Source organism: Mustela nigripes, chromosome 15 (assembly GCF_022355385.1).
Source record: "Mustela nigripes isolate SB6536 chromosome 15, MUSNIG.SB6536, whole genome shotgun sequence".
NCBI lineage: Eukaryota > Metazoa > Chordata > Mammalia > Carnivora > Mustelidae > Mustela > Mustela nigripes.
In genome coordinates, this window is record NC_081571.1 from 74,493,645 (window position 1) to 74,518,743 (window position 25,099).

The 25,099-nt window shown below is 42.6% G+C and overlaps 1 protein-coding gene across 2 annotated transcripts in view; it reads left to right on the forward strand.

Moving 5' to 3' along the window:
- Positions 1 to 25,099, forward strand: part of PCCA (propionyl-CoA carboxylase subunit alpha) — a 413,253-nt gene that overhangs the window by 351,967 nt on the left and 36,187 nt on the right. The window lies entirely within an intron of this gene.

Here is a 25,099-nt window from a genome sequence, read left to right on the forward strand (position 1 = left end):
TTTTTTTTTTTTTTTTTACAAAAGGTAATATTTATGCAAGTCATCATTCCAGATATTAAAGATAGTTTAAGACTGCCATTTGATTGAAAGTCTTTTCCCTCAGAATGTAAGAAACCCTTGGCTGATAATTTAGGTGGTGAGATTGCCGAATACACGTTGAAGTGTGTTGTGAGAGATTAATTGTTCTCACTCAAGTGTTTAACCCCCTGCGCCTTCCACTGTTTTATTCAGTTAAAGTGCGAGCCCCCTTGAGGGATTTATGGGAATAACGGGTAGTTTTTTTTGTTGTTGTTTTTTTTGTTTTTTTAAAAGATTTTTTCTTTATTTATCTGACAGAGATCACAAGTAGGCAGAGAGAGGAGGAAGCAGGCTCCCTGCAGCGCAGAGAGCCCGATGTGGGGCTCGGTCCCAGGACCCTGGGATCATGACCTGGGCCGAAGGCAGAGGCTTAACCCACTGAGCCACCCAGGTGCCCCGGGTAGTTTTTGAAATAAAAGTGCCCCACGGTATTTTGCAGCATCACGAGTCTGGACTAGTGGTTCTCAATCCTGGAGAGTTTTGCTTCTCAGGGGACCCATGGCAGTGTCTGGAGACATTTTGGTGGCTGTAAGTGGTGGGCTGCTCCTAAAACTTGTAAGGAGCCTCACCAGGGACATTTATGAACTACTCGCAGTAAAGATACAGCCCCTACAGGAGAATTACCTGACCTAAAATCCCAGTAGTGCCGAAGTTGAGAGTCTGAGTCGAGGCAGTAATTATGGAAGGGCCTAGAAGCTCCTGTGGTCATCTCCCCAACCTTTCACAAAGTTGTCTGATGCCTGGCAAGCTTACATGTCCCCTAAGTCCGCAGCTGTCCGACCCTGCTTGTTCTGGATTTCCTCACCCGGCCCTCGTTTGTAAACTGAAGAAACTGCTGCCATCTTGATCAAGTGCAGGAAGAACCGGGCCCCAAGTCCAAGGATGTCCGTGTATCATTTTTACTGTCTTGCCCTAATTTGATGACTCTCTGTGTATGCACTTGTCTCTTCACAAACTTCCAACTGACGTGTCATCCCTCTACATGAGATTTTCTCATAATCAGGGTCTGCAGTTATCCCCCAAAGGACCGTGATATTGTTTTCTTCTATTCTTGATTGTGTCTGCATTTCATTTCAGAAAAAGCTGACGTTTTTACATCTCGAGCTTGTCCATCTGAGTTTGCTTGTTGCATCATCTCTCTTTATGCTGCACCTCCTTCAGAGGGAAAGATCAATTAGATGTTGTGGTCTCAATTTATCAATTTGTTGAAAATAAACCTATATAAATACATGCTGTGGGCTCCATGTGTGCGTGCGCCGTGTGGACGCGTGCCACAAAGCCTGGGCCTTCCTCGCTTGGTTTGAAGCTCTCATGTTTGAAGGCCAGGTTGTGAGCAGGTGAGTGCAGTGCCGGGCTGGGAGTTCCTTGACCTCGAGCCTCTGGGCACCCCCCGCACCGCATGGCCTGCATTCTGGCCTTCGGTGGTTCCGCAGATCTGCTCTTCCTTTGGCAGGGTGCTCGGAAATGTCGCTGCGGGTTTTTAATTGATGGAGGTAATTGAGTGCCGATGCAGAAGTTAATACCGTTGCAAGGATTACTTATATTTCCCAAGAGGAGGGAACCACACAGGGTACTGGAGAAGCTTCAGGCTTTGTCATAAGGCACAAAGGAGCCACGGGGAATGGGTGGACAGGAGCCTGTATTGGGGTTTCCACAGGCAGGCGAGGTAGGGCAGCGTTAATGATTTGAGACTGCTCGTTTGAATGTCAGTGGGCTTTGGGCTTTAGAGAGTGGTCTCCGGCTGGCTGATACCTGGCCCTAGGATGAGTTAGGGCAGGGTAAATACTAGCTTGGCGTGTGAGCTAGATAGAAGGAATGGCTGGCTTGCAAAGGAAAGGCATGCTCCCAAGTTCTTCACTCTTTTAGGAGGAGTTCGCCAGCTCTCAGAGGGCCGTCTCTCCCCAAATCTGCAAGACCTCCAGGAGGTGAAAACAGCTTAAGAAATAGGAGGGGAGAAAATGCTGCTATGAATACACAGAGAACCTGGAAATAATCAGATTCAAGGGAACTGACCTACGGTAACTAAACTCAGACTGACATCTCAGGGCGCCCAGGTGGCTCAGTCGTTGAGCGTCTACCTTTGGCTCAGATCATGGTTCCGGGGTCCTGGGATTAAGCCATCATTGGGCTCTCTGTCCACAGGAAGCCTGCTTGCTTTTCCCTCTCCCATACCCCCTGCTTGTGTTCCCTCTCTCACTATGTCTCTCCCCGTCAAATAAATACATAAAATCTTTAAAAAGGGGGGGGGGGGTACCTGGGTGGGTGGCCTATACCCCTGCCTTCAGCTCCAGTCATGATCTCAGGGTCCTGGGATCGAGGCCCACGTCGGGCTCTCTGCTCGGTGGGGAACCTACTTTCCCCTCTCTCTCTGCCTGCTTGTGACCTCTCTGTGTCAAATAAATAAATAAATAAATCTTTAAAAAAAAAAAAAAAAGACATCCAGAGGATATGCTTATTAATTTCAGGTGAGGTTTTGTTTTTGTTTTTTGAGGTGAGGAATATTTTTTCCCATGACCAAATCTTTTAAGTCTGTTCTCTGGAACATCAGCTGAATGGTGGTATCAGAATAATTAGGAAGGCTGACTAGGCAGAAATATTTCAAAACTGGTCTGGGTTATTAGGGCAGAGAGAGGCCTGGTGTGCCTGTGCTGTGCTGAGATCTGGCAAGTCACCTCTGACTTTCAGCAAGAACAGCCTTCAGTGTCCCCGTCTGTGTCCCCTCTGGGCCTCAGGGCTCCGGCGACTGAAACAATAGCATGGACCCAAGCTATAGAACCACAGTCTGGCTTCCCTTACGCTGACACGCGGGTTCCTTTGCTGGGAATTGTGACTGTCCCCCAACTCTTTGGAGCTGCACTGTCACAGATGGTTGGTTTTTATCACTTCTGCACCGAACTTTACAAGAGCAGCTCTTACAGAAGTTCCTTAGAATTTTCCATGTCTTAGGTAAGCAGCCCCCTGCCCCACCCATGGAGTCCGTATACTCAGAAGAAACATTTCATGGGAAGAGCCCTGAGAGATCTCATTTTAGCCCCAGTAATGCTTTAAACTGATGGTATGACCTTCCGGAACCTCTGTTTTCTTTGTTGTACAATGAAAGGTTGGGGTTCGTGACCCCTGAGGTCTTCCCCCGCCCTGGCCTGCTCTGAGAATGATTACGTTTGTCACAATATGAGGTTTGCTTCACTACAACACACCACACATGCATCTTATTATCACTGTCTTGTGATTTTCTTGAGTTTTTCAGCCTCATCTGGGGAAACAGTACTAGCTTATCGCACAACGATACTGTGTCCTGTCATTTACTTTCAAGGAACAGCACATTGTGTTGGCTCAGGCTCAGTGCTAATAGTCAAGATTATATGTTCTGCTTACTGTGACTTTTTGTGGATTCTGGGGAAAAAATGCAGATGCTTTTCAATTATTCCAAGGGAATTTTGATTAACCCCCTGGGTAGAATGCTCTGTACCACCTGCCACGGAGAAGCGAGTTTTATTGAACAGAAGGTATAGAATTGAATTGCTCATATTTCTTTCTAGTGCCTATAGCATTATTTCAAACTAAAGCATTTTAATAAATATTTAATAAATATCTGTCTAAAATAGGTTGAAACTGTTAGATACTAAGCCTCTTTTGTTCTTCAATTTCACTTGCAGATAAGCTAATTTGACTTTTAAGTGGAATCTTCAAATTAAAGACTCATTTTTCTTTTCTGTATGTAAATAGTAGTTATTTTTGACTGATGTAGTTAGGGTCCTGCTTACATCATAATTCCAAGTATCAGCCCCCGGAAAAAATTTGCGAATGTTTATTGCAGTGTCACTATTTTTGTTTTTCTTGTAGCTGTTTTGCATGGTCACTACTTGCCTCTCTTGTATTCCCATTTGTACCTTTTGCCTGTGGCCAGAAGATGTCAAGTTTTTGATTTATAGAGCATTTTCAAATGGCTCACTCTCAGGCCTTTTTACTGAAGGGCGCCTGGTTGGCTCAGTCAGTGGAGCCTTTGACTCTTGATCTTGGAGTTCTGAGTTTACGTCCCACATTGGGTGTATTTAAAAAAATAATAATAAAAGGTTTATTGAGATGCAATTCACATTCTACACAAATCACCCATTTGAAGTGTACAGTTCAGTGGTTTTTAGTCTGTTCACAGGGCTGTGCAACCCTTAGTCCATTTGAGAGCATTTTCATCAACCTAGAAAGAAGCCTCTTTCCCTTTGGGAGATGACCACCCCCCCCCACCCAATTCTCCTTCAACTCTGCCAGCCCCTGGCAGCCTCTTATCTTTTCACCTGTGTGTATTTGCTTATTTTGGACATTGCATATAAACAAGAACATGTACGTGATGTTTTGTGACTGGCTTCTTTCACTTGGCATAGTGTTCTCAGGGGCTTCTCTCTCCCATACCTTCCAGTAGCTCATTTTTTGCCCAGTAACATTCCAGTGTATGGATATACCACAGTTGGTGTATCCGTTCCTCAGGTTGGATGTCAGGTTGTTTCCATCTTCTTAGCTATTAGAAATAACACTGCCGTGAACATTCCTGTACATATTTTTGTGTGGACATATGTCTTCATTTTTCTGAAATGGATACCTCGAAGAGGGAATTCTGAGTCATATGGCAACTCTATGTTTAACTTTTTGAGGAGTTGCCGGGTGGTATTCGGAAGCACCTGCCCCATCTTAATGTTCCCACTAGCAAAACGTGAGTCATTTATTTTTTGCAACATCCTTGCCAGCATGTCCTTATCATTATTGTTATTGAGGTATAATTGACATAGGACACTGTGTTAGTTTCAGGTAGTCAGTATTTGTATGTATTGTGAAGTGGTCACCACAGTAAGTCTAGTTAACATCCGATGTTTTTCTTTTTGATTTCTAGCCACCTAGCAGGTGTAAAGATCAGACTCATTTTTAAATAATCTCTGTGTAGGAATCCTTCTTTTCTCTAGAACTCCTAATTCAAAAATAGCCCAGTGTGTTAGTTGTGTTTTTTGTTTTTTTAAAAAACAAACTTAACCCTAATGAAGCAACAAAGAACATACATTTTAGCTATTGTGTATTTTCTATTGCATTGTTGTCTCTTCCTTCTGCAAATAAAATGTTTTTGATATTAAGCAAGCAGTTCCTTTCAATTCCCTCGGCTTTTTTTTTTTTTTAATGGTAACACACACTGTGCAGGAAGGTCATTACACAGAGAGGAAAAAAAAGATTAATCAGCATTGAAGAGAAAGTTAATGCTGTTTGCATAATTTTTTAATAGGTATGTTGTAACATTTTGAAATTTAAACCCAGCTAATATTTTTTGCACATTACTGGGCAGTTTCCTTTTTTGCCTATGAATTGATATTTTGCTTTGGGAACTAAGATAGTGAAAATATCAAGCATCAAATACTTTCATTCCTTAGTCATTTAATCCCTTAGTCATTTAGATAGTAATTCTGTTCTGTAGACCACCTACATGTGTTTGTAAGGGATATAATAACTGACACTGTATTTAATTAGCACTAATATTGTGTAGAAGGAAAAACATATTAAGTATCTTTACGAGTCACTAGTTCAAAATTAGTGGAAGCTGGGAAGAAAAAGTCCTGTCTACGCACCGTTGTTATTTTGCCTAGCCATGGAAGTTTGTGGTTCATTCATTCATTCACTCATTCATTCATTCAGCAAGTATTTGTTGCTGCATAGTAGGTGCCAAACAATGTTCCAGGTCCTGGGGAGATGGACTAATTGATACAGGACAGAGTATAAACCACAAATACGCATCCAGAGGCAACCAGCTGATATATACAAGTATTACAAGCTGATGCAGTAAGTACGGATCTTCCTCCATTTAGAGCAGGGGCTACGTGCTGAGAACTGCGTCATCAGTTGACAGTATCATACGTGGAAAATGCATTTAATACACCTAACCTTCTGAACACCATGGCTCAGCCTGGCCTACCTTAAGTGAGCTCAGAACGCTTACGTTAGCCTACATTTGGGCAAAATCATCTAACACAAGGCTTGTTTTACAATAAGGTGTTGACCATCCCATGTAATGTATTGAATGCTGTACTGAAAGTGAAAACATGGCCATATGGGGGCAGAGGGGTTGTCAGCATATGGCGCTTTACCCTTGTGATCCTATGGGGTCCGCCTGGGAGCTGTGCTGCCGCTGCCCAGCATCACCAGAGAGGATCACACCCCCTCTCAACTAGTCTGGGAAAGATCCAAATTCCAGTTCAAAGTGTGGTTTCTACTGAACGCATATCGTTTCAAGCCATCATAAATTCGAAAAATCATAGGCCAGGGACTGTCTGTATAAATTCATATGCCCGCAAAATCACCTTTCTCAGCTTCTCGTAGCAGAACAGAAGGACACTGAGGTCCGTTCTCAGAGTTCCCAGATGAGGGCAGGGGCAGGTAAGCTGAGTAAAGAGAGCTGAAGACCGGATTCTGAAGTTTGTCCCTTTATTCTCCCTTTTTAAAGTAAAAGCCATTTTTTGGTGTTGTGGTCCTTTCTTGCATTTCTTTGGGGTGTTGACTGCCTGACTGCAAAGCAGGTGGCTTTAGCTATTACTCTGTAAATTACATTTTTAAAAAACAGTTTTTGTATTTCCCTCCTGTTTGTCTGCAGAAAGCAGTTTGCTTGCTGATTAATGGGGAAGCCCTGCATGTTGGGGGTTGGGGCGGTATAGGAAGCCTCTCTATTTTCCATTTCATTTTGCTTAAACCTAAAAAACTTTTAAAACATAAACTCTGTTATTTAAAAATGTAATTTACAGAGTAATGTCTAAAGGCACCTGCTTTACAGTCAGGCAGACAGACACTTATTTATTGGCTGTTTGATCTTAGCCTTACTTACTCTCTCTAAGCCTAGCTTCCTGGTTTGTAAAATGAGAGTAATAAGTCCGTCTGTTGGGAGAATTAAGTGAGAGAATGCGTGTGTGCCACTTATGTAATTCTTGGCACAAAGCAATCACTCAATAAACTTAGCCAGCCCTTGGAAATCTATTTCACACCAAGGATTAAACTTTTATTCACCTTTATGAGACATGATCCTGGGAACTTCCTAGTTGCTGGGGTTATTTCCTGAGACTACCTTAGAGATCCAGAGACTGTAACGCAGCGTGACTTGCTCTGTTTCTTCGTTCTGTTATGAACATTACTGTACCATTCTGTCTTTTCCCCCGAAGTATCTAACTTGGGGATGCCTCAGATAACCTGTCAGTGGGGTAGAGCCTTCCTGCAACGGGCATGGTGGAGAATGGAGGTGGCCATAGTGGAGATGGGGGGGCGGTTATTGGTGAAGGGAAAGGAAGAAACCAGAGGGGATGCAGAGTCAAAGGAGAGATGGTTTTCTCACTGGGAATGACTCAAGCTTGTTTTTGGCTGAAGACAAGGAGCCAGTGGAGAGGAAAACAGTGTAGTTGATGAGGCAGGGTCATAGCTGTTAAAGGAAAGAGGAGAGAACAGGCCAGAGGTTCAAGTGTAATGTCTAATGGCGAACAGGGGGAGCACTTCGTCCCTCAGCTAGGGGGACAGAGCTAAGGATGGGTGCAAGTCGAGGAAAACTGGAGGGGTGGTAGGCTGTCTGGGGAGCCCAGGGGGGCTTTTTTTCTTTGTGAAAATGTTCATCCGTTCAGTAAGAGTTATTCTGTTGACATTACAAGCTTTTCTATTTTAAAAGACCAGTGTGAGCACAAGTTTATTTCATCTGACGCTCTTTAGAGTGAAAATACATATCATTTCTAAAGCTGTGTACCTTAGGTGCTATTATTATGTTTATTATCTAATGTTTCTTAATAAAGGAATTAACAAAAAAGTGACTAAATCATCCAAATTTGACTTTTTACTATCATCATACTTGGCTTACTCAACACTCAGCATCCCTGAAGGTCAGCAAGAGATGAATCTGCCCTAGACTGGTCTTTTCCTGCATTCATCACTTAAAAAAAAGAAAAAAAGAAAGAAAAAGGAAGAGAGAAAGAAAGAACGAACGAACAGTGAGAACAAGCCATCTTTTACTTTTATAATTTTTAATCCATCATTAAAAGTACAACTTGCTTTATGATCTAAAGAAATACCTAAGTCTTTATATTAGGAACAAAAGTGAGCCTTTCAGGAAAAAGGGAGGAGAGCTTAATCTGCATTAGCCTTTTGATGTATTTCTAGATTTTGAAAAGCTTCCCGCCGTTCCAGCCACACTGAGACAGACCCAGTCGTATGTCCAGCAATGGCACTGTCCTCTCTCTTCTCAGCACACACCACGCTAGAGAGTGGGCCTTTCGGGAGCGGGCCAGGCTTCTGCCATCAGCGGCGTGTTACCAGGGCCGGTTGGGAGTTTTATGGCTCATTAGACTTCGGGGGAGGACTGCTAAGTTCATCATTGGTTTGGAAGCATAAACCATATCACCCTTTGCTTTTCTTTGGAACATTTCTTTCAAATGTGACTGTCACCGGTGCATTTGGGGGACTTTACTGGGAGAGCAGTAGGAGAATCCTTGCTGAAGAAAGGCCTATCAGTCTATAGCTATGAAGTAGGGGTTGTGGTAGATGTTTGCTTTTAAAAATAAAAAATGAAACCCCATTGTTCGAATTCTTGCCATTTTTACTCCTTTGATTTCATTTCTTGTAACCTAGTTTTCAACTTGGGAGAAGTTCTGAACATTATAAAGCAATTTCTTAGAAGCACACTTTCTTACGTTGCGTGGCGGAAAGTGATGGGTTCGTGTCTCTTTGTAATGCTCTTTCTATTCATGGACATTTTTGCCAAAGGAATGCTTCGTGCCAGCTAGATTCGTAGATGGAGGAAAACAATCTGGGTTTCAGTTTCACAAAAGGAAAAACAAAACCTCAGAGGAACAGGAAACAATTCGTTAGCAGTAGGCCACTGTGCAGAGAAGGATAACCTGCCTTCAAAGATTTTTGTTTCGAGCGCTGTAATATAATGTTTAATAAATAGTTTACTTCAAAGGACCTCACTACAAGAAAATAGGCAGCTTTCCTGCTATTCTTGTTCCCTGGTTCAGTTTTACTATAAGTAGCTCATATCCGGTCCTCTGTGGTCTCAGGTGGTCGTTTGTGTTTATGATCCTAACACTGAAATGCGAAGAATTGTGGCCCTATTTAAAGTCAGTAGCAAAGCCGCAGTGTTCTGCAGGAACTGAGCGAGGCCCTCCTGAAACCCTTGACCTTTGACCCATCTGAAGGAAAGTGCTCAGATGCTGTAAGTGGTGGCATTGGATTATGTCCTCCAAAAATAGAAGACAACTAAGGAATAGAAAAACCCATCAACACGCACCTAAAGTTTTTGATGTATTGTGAGGACGCCTGTGCTCCCATTCTAAACTTCTAAACAGTATGTATGTTCAGTATCCTTGAGATGAAAGCCTGAGGTTCAAAGGTCACGGAAGATGTTTGAATTTTTCTTTCTTCCTGTGGATATATTTGGCCTATGTAGACTTTGAGAGCCCACTATTAATATCAGTTTTTTCCCGATAGTACCAGATAATAATAGGTAGACAGATGGAATTCAGAAGAAACTGACGGAACTCCTAAAGCAGCTATTATTTACAATTTTTTCACTATGACTCTTAACCCAGCAGTGTATTGGGTTTACATGGAGCCTGACCATATCCACTGTGAAATGTTTCTCCTGTGATTCTGGTGACTACTTCTATAAAACTGTGGTCGTAAACTCTGGTTAGTATGGTTTTGTTCTGCGTAATCTTTGTTGCTAACTGTGGGATGCAGATGAGGACCTAGGGCCATTCTTAGAAACACAGGCTTGAAATATTTTTACACTGGCTTACACCTCTTTGCATTCCTGTGCCTCTCATTCTCTCTCTGTTCAGAACCAAAGAGAAAGCATCGCTCTGAGATCCAGCAGTTGAAACAGAGCCTGAGGGGCTGGAGGAGGGGCAAGGGAGCCAGTGGGTGTGTAGAAGGGAGAAACCATCCCATCCCCGTGCTTTCATGATGGTGGGAAAGGTTCATGGATTGAGCCTGTGTTTCTACATTAGCCACATTATTCTTTAAAGCACTGGCTAGTAGAGCCATCTCATTTTCTCCAGCTCCTTCTTGTGTGTTTACCCAGATCGTTCTGGCAGCTCTGGTGGGGAAGAGAGGTGCATTGTCAGTCCTGCGTGTTGTTTCTGAGACCCATATTGAACTTGAACGCAGATGACTCAACCTTACTATAACAGCCATTTACACATCATCAGTTCATGCGTACCAAGCTTTTCTAGGGTTTAGGTATTTGGGTCAATTCTTTTAGAGAAATCCGTTCACACCAATATCCAGTATGAGTAACTTGTAATAAGAGCTTCTCCAAGAGAGTTACATATACTCTTCAGTGTGGCCACCCAAACTCTAGGAATTTATCATGAGGAATTATTTAATTATGTTCTTCGCTTGTGGGAGATTCACTCAAGTTTCCCAAACTTATTACCAGGTTGTATATACAGAAGCCTTGGGGAAAGGCCAATTGTCCAGGCTCTAGGGACTGCATTAACTGGTGGTTTTCTGGGTCCGGGGTAGCTCAGATCATAATGATAAGACTGTAATTATGAGAGCTAACATACATTGAGCGCTTAGTATGTATAAAGCATTTTAGTTTATCTTCTCATTAAATCTTTGATGAGGTAAATAATGAGGTAGATATCATTTGTGTTTTTGAGATGAAAGACTTGAGATATACACACATTAATCTTTCCAGGGTCATGTCCCCAGAGTCAGAAACACAGCTTAACCTGAAGGCCTTCTGATGGCAAAGCTGTGATCGGAAGCCCATCAAGAGCAGCTTCTGGACCCTTCTCACTGGAGTGCACCCCCATTAACATGACTGAGTGCCTCTGCAGAGGTCTGCCTGTGTCCATCTGTGGCTTTCAGTTCTTCTGCTAAGTACGGTTTCTGCCTCATAACTGAGGACTGCATATGGCGGATTGATACAGATCATGGCCTCATCAGCCATTTTCCAGAACATGCTCCCCCTGGAAGCTGCCTTACTCCAAGAAAGAGAATCGAACTAGTGCATCTTGTCTTCTCTCCCCTAGATGTATAGTGGATCACTGGATTATCGAAGTTTGCTGGCTTTTAGTCCCATCAGGCAACACCAGGGAGAGAAGGTGGGACGCACATTGCCACCTAGGATGACTTGGACGGGAAGGGTTCTCACACTGAAGTCCATGATGGGAACTGATTGGGTGTGTTCCCCAAAATATATGCCTGTGATATTCATCATAGTGTTGTTTATATTAACAAATAATTAGAAACTACCATTCTGTCCTTCAACAGGGATTTGATTAAAGAAATCAAGGTGTTCCATATGGTAGAACATTAAAATGCAGCTATTAAAATTACAATTAGGTCAGTGTTTATGAACATGGAAAGATGCGGTGTGAACTACACTGACTTGAAGAAATAAGGTTAAAGTTATATATATATATATGAATGATACTATTTTATTTCAAAAACAAACTTAGAAGGTGGGTTCTAGGAGTATTAATAGTTGCTTAATTTGAATAGAATCTTCTTCATGCTCTTCTGTTAACGTCTTTTTTCTTTTTTTAAGATTTATGTATTTGAGACAGAGAGAGAGTGAGATGGAGAAAGATTATGTGTGGAGAGTTACAGAGGGAGAGAATCTTAAGGCAGACCCCACTGAGCGCAGAACCCGACACAGGGCTCAGTCCCGTGACCCTGAGATCATGACCCAAGCCAAAACCAAGAGTCAGATGCTCAACCAACTGAGCCACCCAGGCACCCCAACATCTGATTTTTAAAAAATGAACATACATTACATACATATTCAACAGCAGCGTATTTGGAAAACATGTCAAGGTACAGAAGTTGTACTAATTAAAAGTAACTGAAATGAAAAGTATTGATTATCAAGGAGAGAACACACATAGGGGCTACAAATTCAATTAATTACTTGTACCTGTATCATGCAACAAGTTACCGGGTATAAGGTGGGGGGACTTAATAATAGAGCAGCACTATTTGCACGATATATGCAATTGATAAATCATTGAACACTACATAAAAAACTACTGATGTACTATATGTTGACTAACTGAACATCGTAAAAAAAAAAGATAAAGAAAATAGAGTACCTTTATCACTGAATAGCTGAAACAAGAAAACTACATTTCTTTAATAGGGTAACACTCTAGATTTCTGGGGGTATCTCCCCATAGAATTTGTTTTTATTTTAAACAGGAATAACTAGGAAAAACTTGATAACCACAGAGTGGGTGTTATTAAGTTCATGACTTGAAGTTTATTGACTCTTAGTTTACACAGAATTCTAAGAATTAGTTAATTCTAATAATTTGTAGGGAATTCTAGGAATTAGTTGATCTCAAAATTTAGGACAATTTTGCCAAGCAACATGAATGGTAGTGCTTCAAAAAAGAAATTCTATTTCAGATAATTTGGGAAAAGATCGGTTAAATTAAATATTCTTTTAAAGTAACCTCTACTCTCAATCTAGGGCTCAGACTCATTGACCCCGAGATCAAGAGTCACATGCTGTGCAGACTGAGCCAGCCAGGTGCCCCTAAACAATGTTGTTATTGTTGTTTTAAACAATGTTTTCTTACCTCCGGACTTCTTAGTCTTCACTAGATTTATATTCCCTTTGCATCTTCAGGACAGAATATGGAATGCAGTAGTAGTTCTCAAACTACTGACATTGACTGCTGATTTCCCTTTTTTTCACTGAATATGTATTCGCTTTTCCCAGAATTCATTTCATAGAGTAATATAGAAGATGCTGCCTTGGGAACTTTTATTTTTTGTTTATTTTTATTTATTTATTTTTAAGTAATCTCTACCCTCCAACATGGGGCTTGAACTCACAACTCTGAGATCAAAAGTTGCACGCTCTTCTAAATGAGCCAGCCAGGCGCCCCATGCCTTTGGATCTCTTAAACTAGGAGTTAGAAGGGAGCAGGACAGTGCAGAGGACTGAGAAACAGATATGGTAGCTGAAAGGTCAGTAACTTGGACGAAGGCCCCCTCCAAAAAAGTCCCCTACTAAACTACACTCTTATGGGAAGGACAGTAGCATGTGACTTAAAGGGACCTGTCTTAACTAAAATAAGCGAAATTATGTTCTCTATATTGTACTTCTGTAAGGAGTAGTCACATAGTACATTTTAGAAAGGTGACCCCATGCGAGTGTTTCAAATAATAGGTATTTTTGAAATAGTTTTTTTAAAAATTGGTTTATTTAATAATTTTATAAATTTAAAGACTACGTGTAAGCAGCAAAAACACTGACATGTGAGTTAACATAAACTCTCTCTGAGTTAACGTATGACCTGTGAAACCCAAAAGATACATTGCCATCTGCCCTTTATAGAAAAATGTCCACCTCTGGCCCTAATGATCACTTGTAGATAGTCGGATGTGCAGACTAATTTTTCCTTCTCCTTTTTGTTCTCTAGCACATACACACATGTATGTGTATGTGTGTGCATATACGCCTATATTCTAGGATATCGTAAAATGTCGAGTGTTTCAAATAACGTTGTTAACCAAGAGTGGATGCAAACACCAGCCAAACTGTTTTGTTATATTTACTGTATCAAGAACAAAAGGCACCGGATAATTGAGAAGATACTCTTATTCAGGCTCTTACGAGAGGACGAATGTTTATTGAGGAACATCTTAAAGAAAAGGAAGGGCTGGCTCGGGTTGCACAGAAGCAGGTCCACCCGCAAGGGAGTCATCGTGAGTCTGATGGAATCTGGGACGTGTCCAGGTCACGTGGGGAGAGTGGCTCTTTGCCTTTAGCCATTTACCAGGCAGGACGGAGGGGAAGAAACCACGTCTGTTTTCTGGGAGCACGGCGCTCAGGGAAGGTTCAGCATTGACATTTGTCGACAAAATCAGTATTGAAAATACCTACTTGTATGTAGTTCTGGCACAGAAACGTGGTTGTTCGCTAAGGTTCTACCCAAGGCCAAGTCTACGTCTTCCTGTGTTTTGTCTTGCATCGCTTCTCTTTCCTGCATCGTAGTCGATAGTCGATAGTCTGTGATGCGTCATTGCTCACCGCAAGAGATGGCAGCCCGGAAGACTGATGCCGTGAGAGCGAATATCCACGCTCACCGCATCATGTAGCTGGGTTGGTGGCTTGTCAGTGTGCCGTTGATACAGTGCCGTACTCTGGGGGGTGTCGTGTTCCCATCTGTAAAATCTCCGTAGTAGGAGTGATGGCCCTAGGCCCTAGGCCTCATTGGCTTTCTGAATCAATGACAGGTTACAGCACAGATCCCACTCAAGACATCAAGGCAGAGTGGGACCCTGCTTGCAGCCGATCCGTGCCCCCACCGCCAGCCCCAGGCAGCCTCGGTGAACCACTGATGTGTGTCGCTGCTTTGCTCCTCACGGCGCTGTTTAAGAAAGGTGAGCACCACTCGCTCCGTTTTCCTGGTGGAGACCGTGAGACAGTGGGAGCACCCAGGGAGTGGATTCAAACACAAGTCCTCTTAGTGCAACACACCAGAGCTCACATCCGCATCCCCTGAAGGGCTTGTGAGAGCAGGGACAGCCCCACCTCCAGGTCCCCGTGTCTTAACTCTTGGGCAGGGCCTGAAATCAGCTCTTCTAACAAGTTCCCTTTGATGCTGCTGCCCAGGAGACCCTGCCTTGAGAACCACCGGTATCCACAGTTCAAGCATTGCGAGAACTGCTTTGTGACGGGTCGGTTGTGTACGCTTGATGCCTGTTGTGCCAAGTACCTCTGACAAGCAAATATGGCTAATTCTAGAGGAAAGAGATGTCCCTTGTGAGACTAAATGGTGAACATACCAATAATTCCCATCTGAACGGTGCTGTTTCTCAACAGCTTGCTTATGGCTGCTTATAGTCTGTGTGTGTGTGTGCCTGTGTGTGTGCGTGTGTGCGCACACGCCTTGTCCATCACTTGATGACTTTAATTCAAATGAATTAACGTCTCGTGACTCTGTTTCCATTTCTGCCTTTTAAAGAGTAGACAGCTATTCAGTGCAGCAAGACCAGACCCAGACTTGGTTCTTACGCCCCTAGTCGCAGGCATAATTATGTCAAGGGCAATTTACCCAAATAGAAGAAAAAATGGAGAGGATAAAGAAAGAATGAAAATAAAGTACTGACTCGCAGCTGTAGAATGTTGCCCTGGGATAGAGGTTAACTCAGTTGTGAAATAATGGCCAAGGCTCCCACTCTCCCGAACTTTCTCTTAGCCTGGGAGAAAGCGCCTCGGTGTGATGTGAGATGCTTGGCAGAAGGTGCCGCCTGTCCGTGGCGAACCTGCAGGAGGCCAGGATGGAAAGCTCTCCTTCTGTACAAGTTCATTTGCATTTGTCACGCTTGTATTTCACGTCTTCTCTAAACGTAAATATTTTGATCTTTTTCTGTCTTTTAAAATGAAGATATTTTACCGAATTTGAGCCTAATTGAAGGTGAATCAAGTAGCTTCTCATGTGTACACCTGACAGATCTGGTGTAGCCGGTGAGAACTCTCGAGAGCGATGTACAGTCGTCATCCATAAAGAGCCTGGCAAAGGCCAGTTGGAGAAGTTTTCCTGGAATTCCCGAGAAGAGGTTCATTTGTACCATTTGGAGGTGGTTCCGTAGGTTTCTTACGGAGGCCAGCAGCGTCCTGCCCCCGAGTGACGGCTCAGATACGGCGTCCTTTGTCTAAGCAGCAGGAGACAGAGGCATCAGAAGGGGGTTTGCAGAATCTCCCAGCCGAGCACACAGACCATGGGGCCCTCGGGCCAGCACACCTCCAGTACCCGTGGGTGGGGGCCACTGCGGGCCTCTCAGACCCCCGAGGCTTCAGGGATGTGAGGTGTCTACACTTGCAGCCAGTGCTTACCTAGAAGGGGTCCTTGGAGCCTCCTGACATTCCAGCACACCCTCTGAACGTGAGCCCTTCCCGAACCTTTCTGAGACCGTCTGAGCTCAGGCCAAGAGGAGAACGAGCCCACTCGCGGGGAGCTCGGTTCTGAAGGCTGGCGCCGGCCTTGACCGAGCTCTGCCCCCAGCAGTGCCACGTGCCCGGGTTTCTCACACCCACAGCACGACTTGAGAAAACCTGCTGGTGGTCACTTTCGGATCCGCAGAACCAAAGACTGAAGTTATGGGTCACCCATACACTTGGAAATGCCACACTTCTTGGCATGTGGGCATTGCTTGAATATTGCAGAATGTTCACGTTCTACCGTCTTTCAAGAAATGTGATGTGTTTTAGTTGTGTCCAGTGACTGGTATTCTCTTCCCTTCCCTACCCCCCACTTGCTTGCTTCAGCTTCTCTTCAACCTGGACTCTATTATTTATTTATTTTAAAATATTTTATTTATTTATTTGACAGGCAGAGATCACAAGTAGGCAGAGAGCAGACAGAGGAAGGGAAGCAGGCTCCCTGCTGAACAGAGAGCCTGATGCGGTGCTCGATCCCAGGACCCTGGGATCATGGCCTGAGCTGAAGGCAGAGGCTCTAACCCACTGAGCCACCCAGGCGCCCCTATTTTTTATTTTTTTGAGAGAGAGCAAAGAGAGAGAGTGCTTGTGTGCATGTAAGGTTAGGGGGAGGGATTGGGTAGGGTCAGAGCGGGAGGGGGAGAGAGAGAATCTCAAGCAGGCTCCATGCTCAGTGTGGACCCTGTCGTGGGGTTTGATCTCACCACCCTGAGATCATGACCTGAGCTGAAATCAAGAGTCAGAAGCTTAACTGACTGAGCCACCCAGGTACTCCTTCAGCATGGACTTTAAAATAAGAGTCATGGGGCGCCTGGGTGGCTCAGTGGGTTAAAGCCTCTGCCTTTGGCTCAGGTCATGATCTCAGGGTCCTGGGATCAAGCCCCCGCATTGGGCTTTCTGCTCAGCAGGGAGCCTGGTTCTCCCTCTCTCTCTGCCAAATTGTGATCTCTCTCTCTCTCTGTCAAATAAATAAATAAAATCTTTAAAAAATAAATAAAATGAGAGTCATGAGCCATGGGGACTGCTTGAGATTCTATCCCTTGGCCCCTTTGTCTCTAAAAAGGAAAATGAGAACCATACCTGTTTCACGTGCAGAGAGCAGTGGCAGATAAGAAAGCGAGCATTTAATATTTTTGAAAGTGGAGGAGTGAATAATATGGTGTGTCGCCTAACCGTCCAGGACCCCATTATTCTCCCCGAACATTGTCTCTTCCAGGACTGCATTCACCTTTAACTTTTCTATGACGCGGTGAGGTCATGGATGCTCATCTAAGCAATGTTAACTTTTTGTTCCCATAGCCTGTAGCTAGTACAGCTAATTTAATCTTGTCATAGAAAATGCCATCTCTGAATTGACCAGCCCCATAGAGAGGATACTGCCTCTGACTGGGGGTGTCTGTTGACGACACACTATAATCCTAGCATGATGTAGGCTCCCTTGTCTTTTGTGGGATGATTACCTTTAAGGTGGAGTGTGGGGGTTTTTTGGTTTTGGGTTTTTTTTTGGTTTTGGTTTTGGTTTTTAGTTTGTAAAGGCTGTGAAAGAAACATTTATTTGTAAGGCAGGTAGAGATCTCAGTATTCTTTGCAGTGTACTTGCTTCTCATGTATGTCGACACAACTAAAGAAATTTCCTTGTACTGCTATGCTGTCCAGTTTGTTGGGTTAATCTGGAAGATAGTGTCAGTGACCTGGAATTGTGCCAACTTCCAATTAGCACGCTGTGTAGCCACTGGTGTCATTTTAAAAGTAATTACCGCAAGGAAAAAAAAAGTAATTAATACAGATTTTCTCATCTACCCTGAACATAGCATATGTGTTTCTAATCCCATATATTATTGCTTTCATCTAAAAGGAAAATTTTCTGTAGGCTTTTGTGATTAAAAAATGTTAAACTTATCTTTATATAATTTGCGAGTTCTAGAAAAATTGTAAAAATATTACAGTTATGAATGTCCATATAATTTCACTGATTCCCCAAATTACCATTTTATTATGGTGGGCTTTATTGTGTGCTGTCCCCCACTCCCGTGATTATTTTCTCTACACCATTTTAGTAAGTTGCTAATAACTTACCTTTTTTTCCCCCCCAAATATATTTATTTATTTTAGAGACAGAGTGAACAAGTTCTGGGAGTGATAGAGGGAGAGGGAAAAAGAAACTCCAGCAAACTCCCCTCTTGGAGCCTGATCTACAGACCCAGAGATCATGACCTGAGCCAGAACCAAGAGTTGGATACTCAGCTGCTTGGGCCACCCAGCGGCCCCACTGACTACTTATCTTAAAGACAAGGCAGCATTTCCTTATTAACCACAGTGCAGAAAAGTAACATTGGTACAGGACTACTGTCTAGTTTCAAAGCTTTTCAGGTTTTACCAGTTTTCCTACTAACGTCTTTTATAGCAAATGAAATTCTTTTTTCTGGTCCAGACTCTAATTCCGAGTCACACATTGCATTTATTTTTCAAGTTCTTTTATTATGCTTTAGTCTAGAATAGTTCCTTGGTCTTTGTCTTTCATGATCTTTATGTTTTGTTTTTTTAAGACAGGACTTTTATTTTGTCAAATGGATCTCAATTTGGGTTTGTCTGGTGCTTTCTCATAATTAGATTAAGTTACAAATTATTCTTTAAAGATTTTATTTATTCATTTGAGAGAGAGAGAGCCAGAGCATGAGCAAGGCAGAGGGAGAGGGAGAAGCAGGCTTCACACTGAGCAGGGAACCCGAGGCGGGGCTTGAACCCAGGACCCGGAAATCGTGACCAAAGGTGGACAATTAACTGACTGAGCCACCCGGGTGCCCCGAGTTACACAGTTTTTGGTAGGAGTATCATAGAACTCTGTTGTGTCCTCAATATGTTCTATAGGGAGGCACATGTTTCTCTTTGTCCCATTAATGGGGATATTACTTTGATTACTTGGTTAAAGTGGAGTTTCTCTGCTATTAAAGTTGCTGTTTCCAGGGGCACCTGGGTGGTTCGGTTGGTTAAGCGGCTGCCTTCAGCTCAGGTCATGATCCCAGTGTCCTGGGATCAATCAAGCCCAGCATCGGGCTCCCTGCTCAGTGGGAAGCCTGCTTCTCCCTTTTCTTCTGCCTCTCCCCCCATTCTGTCTGTCTGTCTCTCTCTCAGATAAATAAAATCTTTTAAAAGAATGACTGCGTTTCCTTTTTCTGCTTGTCTGGTAAAGGAAATAGACAATTAAACTGGTAATTTCAATACAGTATGGTCAGTGAGACAGACAGCCAGGGCGCCACGGGAGCCAGTGGAGTTCCCTGACGTGATGACACCTCAGTGGTGATTTAGGGAATGGTTGTGAGCTGGCCAACCAAAGAAAACTGGGGAGGATATTCTAGAAGGATCCAATACCATGAACATAGCCAGGAGCCATAAAAAGGCATGATATGTTTAGGATACCACAGTGGTTGGCAACTTGAGTTCGAAGATTGAGTTCTCTGACTATGGAATCCTAAGAGAGAAATCTGAGTGTATGAGGTCTCACGGGAAGCCAGAAGCAGAGGTCATGCTCGCTCTCAGGATTTGGGGGGTCTCTTTTGTTCTCTGAATTCTATAGTCTTCTCTCCCGTAATTAACAAAGCCAAACATAGCAGAAAAGTGGGGCATTAGAGGGAAAATCACAGTATTTGATAGTCATACAAGTTACATCATCAGGGGGTACAATTTATTTTATTGCACTGGAAATTGATTTCCTTCTCATAGAAGATAATTATCTTTGCAGAAAATTATGTCACTTTTTTCTCTCATTTTTGGAGTGTAAAAATTATTGAAAATAAAATGGAAAAATGTGCAAATAAGAAGTCAAGCCAAACCTGGCTTTGCAATATATACCCAAGAAGCCTGCTTTTCTTTGGCCTCGGTAAGAAGTTAAAACTCTGGAATGGTGAGTGAGCGTAGCCTCTCTATGCTCTTTGGCACTTAGCCAGTTTAAAATTTTGACTCTTAGTGGCAGCATGTTGCTAACTTCCCCAGGTGTGGGGTGGCAGATCCATTCGGACTGGCCAGGACTTTCCCAGGCTCCTGTCAAGAAACTATAGTAATTCTCCCAGAGTTTTCAAATTAAATTCATGTCAAGACATTTCCTTTGCTCTGTCAGTGAGGCCATCTTTGCAAGGTGAACATTAGTGATACCATGAGCAAGAAAAGGGTTATGAACTTCTGTCTAAATTTTACTGATGTCTAGGCAAAAATACATTTTTCAAAAGAATTACTTGAGGTTTCCAAGACCCTATAAATTTCTTCCTAAGAGTACTGCCAGGTGCGAGAATCATGTTCTTCAGCATTAGAACTTTTTTTTTTTTTAAGATTTTATTTATTTATTTGACAGAGACACAGCACGAGGGGAACAAAAGCAGAGAGAGAGGTAGAGACAGGCTTCCTGCTGGGCGGGGAGCCCGATGTGGGGCTCGGTCCCAGGACCCTGGGATCACGACCTGAGCCGAAGGCAGACGCTTAACAATTGAGCCACCTAGATGCCCCATCATTGGACCTTTTCATAGTTACCTGCTTTTTGCATCTTCTTGCTTGGGCAGAGACATGGAGAGCTTGGACAAACTCATTATAAATACTTTTCCCTTTTTTATGCACAATATTGACAGTCTTGTAGGTCCTGGACCCTGGGATCCCTACGTCATTAGGTTGTTACTGTGTATTGGAGAAGACAGTACAGATGGCAGCCCCAAAGCAGTTAGCATCATCCATACTCATAACTAAAGAGCCTTGTGAACAGGAATGCTTTACAACATCCATGTGACAAACCATATTCTTTGAAGTGAGTTAAAATTTACATAACCTAAAATTAATGATTAACCATTTTTAAATGTCTTATGACATTTATTTTTTTTTAAAGATTTTTATTTATTTATTTGACAGAGAGAGATCACAAGTAGACAGAGAGGCAGGCAGAGAGAGAGAGGAAGGGAAGCAGGCTCCCCGCCGAGCAGAGAGCCCGATGTGGGACTCGATCCCAGGACCCTGAGATCATGACCTGAGCCGAAGGCAGCGGCTTAATCCACTGAGCCACCCAGGCGCCCCTGTCTTATGACATTTAAAAGGTACTAATGTTGGGGTGCCTGGGTGGCTCAGTCAGTTAAGCGTCTGCCTCTCTGTCTCTCTCTCTGTCATCACTTAATTAATTAAAAACGTCCTAACAGCACTTAATATATTCACAAGGCTGTCGCCTGTCTCTAGTTCCAAGACATTGTTGTCAGCCCCTAGGGAAACTCTGTAACTCTTAGCTGGCTTCCCCTCTCTCCGCGGCCTGTGGCAGCCACTGGTCTACGTTCTGTGTCTAGATTTTCCCATTCTAGATGTTTCATTTCAGTGGAATCATAGAACATGTGACTTTTGTGTTTGGCTCCCTTCACTTAGCATAATAGTTTGTGTGGCTCACCTGTTGTTGCAGGTCTGTGTGCGTCGTTCCTTCTTAGGGGTGAATAATACTCCACTACCAGAGTGTTCTTAAAGTATGTTTCTAAATGGACTCCTCCCCCTGAACTGTTTCGGAGAGAGATTTCTAGGATTGGAGCTTCGAGAGCCAGCTCTGTTTTGTTAACAAATGTTTCTGTAGTAAAGAAAAATTTTGTACTCTACCCTCCAACCTTGTCCAGACCTTTGAACAACGCATTGACTCATTTCCCTGGTTCTGAGAGCTTGGCCGTGACAGCCAACAAGACTTGAATCAGCCTTGTGGGCAAAATCCCTGCTGTCGGTTCATGCCGTCGTGGAAAAGTGTGAGTTGGGGTGACAGCAGGAGGCTTTTCCGCCTGTTACAGGTGGAAATCACAGGTGTGCAGTCTTTGCACAGAACAGTGTTTCTGTCCATTGCTCAGCATGGAACTGCTTCACCTTTTCTAAATACCAACAGCCTTTGCTGTTCCCGGAAGAGGACTAGATGTCAGCATCAGTGTTCACATACCGGTAAAACCAGAGCTTATTGCCCTGGGAGAGTTTCACTCCACTGGGGTGTTGGGCAGAGATAGATGGCTTATCAGTCCCTTCTGCAGAATAAATAAGATGTTAGTGAAATATTCGTAATTCCGATGTTGATGTCTTTTAGTATTTGACAAAGAAACTCTTCCCGCTTTTTTCTTCTGGGCCAGGAATCACTGTTTCTAGGCCACGCGGCTTCATCCCTGCCTTCCTGGTACAGTTTGACCTCTTTTATTTGGCGCAGTAATAGGCAACCCTCAAGACAGACATTTATATTGGGATGAGTAATATTTTCTTAAAGTTCATGTGAGCCCTTCATGCTGTGCCTTCTCATGATAAAGAGTGTGGGTTGCCACGAAGACCAAAGCTCATGTGAACTTTGACATACGTTCTGATATAAACAAATCTTAAGTATATTTGACCTTAAAAATAAAGCTTTTTCTTTCACAGATGACAGTTTTCAAAAAGACACAGAAGAAGCCAAGAAAAACAATATTTTGTGTTTCTGGTTTGTAGGGTAATGAGACTTTTCTGGAGGTGTTAGTATTTAATTGTCTCCAACATAAGAGTCTCTAGAGTTTGGAGGAATATTCAGTTAAATTACACTTCTGGCATTCAGGTAGAATGAATAACAGACTTTTCTTTTTCTTCTTAAGATAAGATGAACAATATTTGAATGCCATCGTCAAATCACTCCAGCTCTGAACTTAGTTGAAGTAAGAAATCTGACAAGAATGGAGTCCCACTGTCCAGGAAAGGAGCTAAACAATTCTGGTTCAGCTCCTTTTCTCCTGGGACCATCTTCAGATTGAGGCGATTCGTTTTAAAATGAATGGAGTTTCCAGACTCTCCATGTTCTAAGAGGAGTGTAGAAAGGTTGAAAGTCACATTGGAGTCAAACTGGTTGAGTGTATAATTTCCTCTTGCAGATGCCAGACCGAAGGCAGTAGTGATCTAGTACTTATATTTGCTGTCATTTATTGAGACTAGAATTCTCCTTGGGATATATTATAATTTCTTTAATATTAAAGTTTCTTTTCAAGGGATTTATACTTAATAAGTTTGTGTAATAACATATGCATTCCATTTGAAATTACCTTGCCAACTTTTCTAAGACTTTTTAGCTTCCCCATAGTTTTTAATAAACCAAGAGATCAAGTGAATACTCCCCCAGTTGCCCAGATATTGGGTGGTTATGGCTGGTTTCGGCCCATCTGCAATCTGTAAACATTGAAAGAGACCCCCTCTCTGGAAGATACTTGGAGCCCAGTCGTATTCTCCAGCTTTGGACGGTTACTTGTAGAACCAGAGAAGCCTTCAATCTATTTTAGCATGTTTCTTTCCTTGATCTTACCCTTTACCTAGTGTGTGTGATCTCATTCAGGGACAGCACCATTGGGGTCAGATAAGAACTAAAGAGAGTAACTACTGATAGCGAACACTCCCCAAATTTAGTGAAACTGGAAAGTTTCGAGTTAGCTAGAAGATTGTGGAAGCTATTTTTTAAGTACACATACTGTAAAATATAATAATTATGTGGAAGCTCGCCTGAAGACTCTTACCCCATTTACATCTATGTAAATCCCAGCAATATGTTCAAACTACTCACAAAAATTTCACAAGACATTAGACATAGCCACCAGTCCAAGCTATTTTTCTTGCTGTCAAAATTTTCAAGATAATAAACTATTTAGTAAGCCAAGGTAGAATTTAAGTATTATATTGAATACTGATAACTCCATGAAGACCTATTTTAATTAAACGAGCAAACTTAATTAATCTAGTTTTAATATTGAGTAGTTTTCCAGACCAAGTAAACCTAGAAAGCATTTAGGTGTGTTATACCTCTGAGAACTTTAGGAATACTTAATATATAAGTGTTTAATTTTAAGCCAATTAATTTTAGAGCGCTTCACAAATTAATTTTGGCAATAGTATACAGAGGTAGAGAAATCTGACACATCTGTAGCATAATATACAGACGACATAAACCTACAAAGGCATACAAATCTTACAGTTTTCATTTTCAAATTTTAGCCATGCAACAGGTCTAATAATGCAAAACTTACTCATTTATAAAAGTGCAGCTGGATCCAAATTATGTTTCTGGCACATGAAATATATTAAGGTCTTCTGCTCAGATGGCTAAAGATTTTAATATTTCTGGAGAAGACGTTTAAGATTTTTCAGTATAGCCTGTTTTCCAGATAGCTTTTGCTTTCCACTGCCTCCCTCCTTTCCCAACCCTTCTGATGAGAAGCATCTCCAATGGCTCTTACATCCTAGAGAAGATGGAGGTAGAAAATCTGCATTACAAAGGTACATAAAAAGTATCCAACTTTTCTTCAAAGAGTTTTGGGGTATTCCTGCCAATAATCAGAGGTCTAGGGTGATTACTATTTAAATGTTTCCTCTCTTTAGGTGTAAGACAATTCTGTTTCCAATGTCCTGATCTCAGGCATCTAGAATGAATAGGGGAGGTTTGAGTTGCTTCTAGAGCCACGTTTCTGATTTTCTAGAGATTCCTAAGACAGCACAGTTGTTTCTAATGCTCCAGAGAACTGGATTGCAGCCTGAATGTCAAGGATGACCTGCTCATCCACTTAAATTATCTTCAGTTTGCTTCTTTGTTTTGTGGAGAAGATTTCCATTCCAGCTTCGGTGGGAATGAAAAGATTTCTGTGTTCTAGAACTTCAGGGTTTAGCACATTATGTCTTTTAAAAGCCTATGTAAAATATTTTATTTATTTTTTAAAAGATTTTACTTATTTATTTGACAGAGAGATACAATGAGACAGGGAATACAAGCAGGGGGAGTAGCAGAGGGAAGCAGGGAGCCTGATGTGGGGCTTGATCCCAGGATTCCAGGATCATGACCTGAGCCGAAGGCAGATGCTTAACAACTGAGCCACCCAGGCGCCCCATATAAGATGTCTTTAGAAGAACTCTGGAGGTGCCTGGATAGCTCGTTTGGTTGGGTGGCTGCATTTGGCTCTGGTCCTGATCCCGGGGTCCTGGAGTCACGTCCCATATCGGAATCTCTGCTCAGCGGAGAGTCTGTTTCTCCCTCTGTGTCTGCTGCTCCCCTGCTTGTGCTCTTTCCCT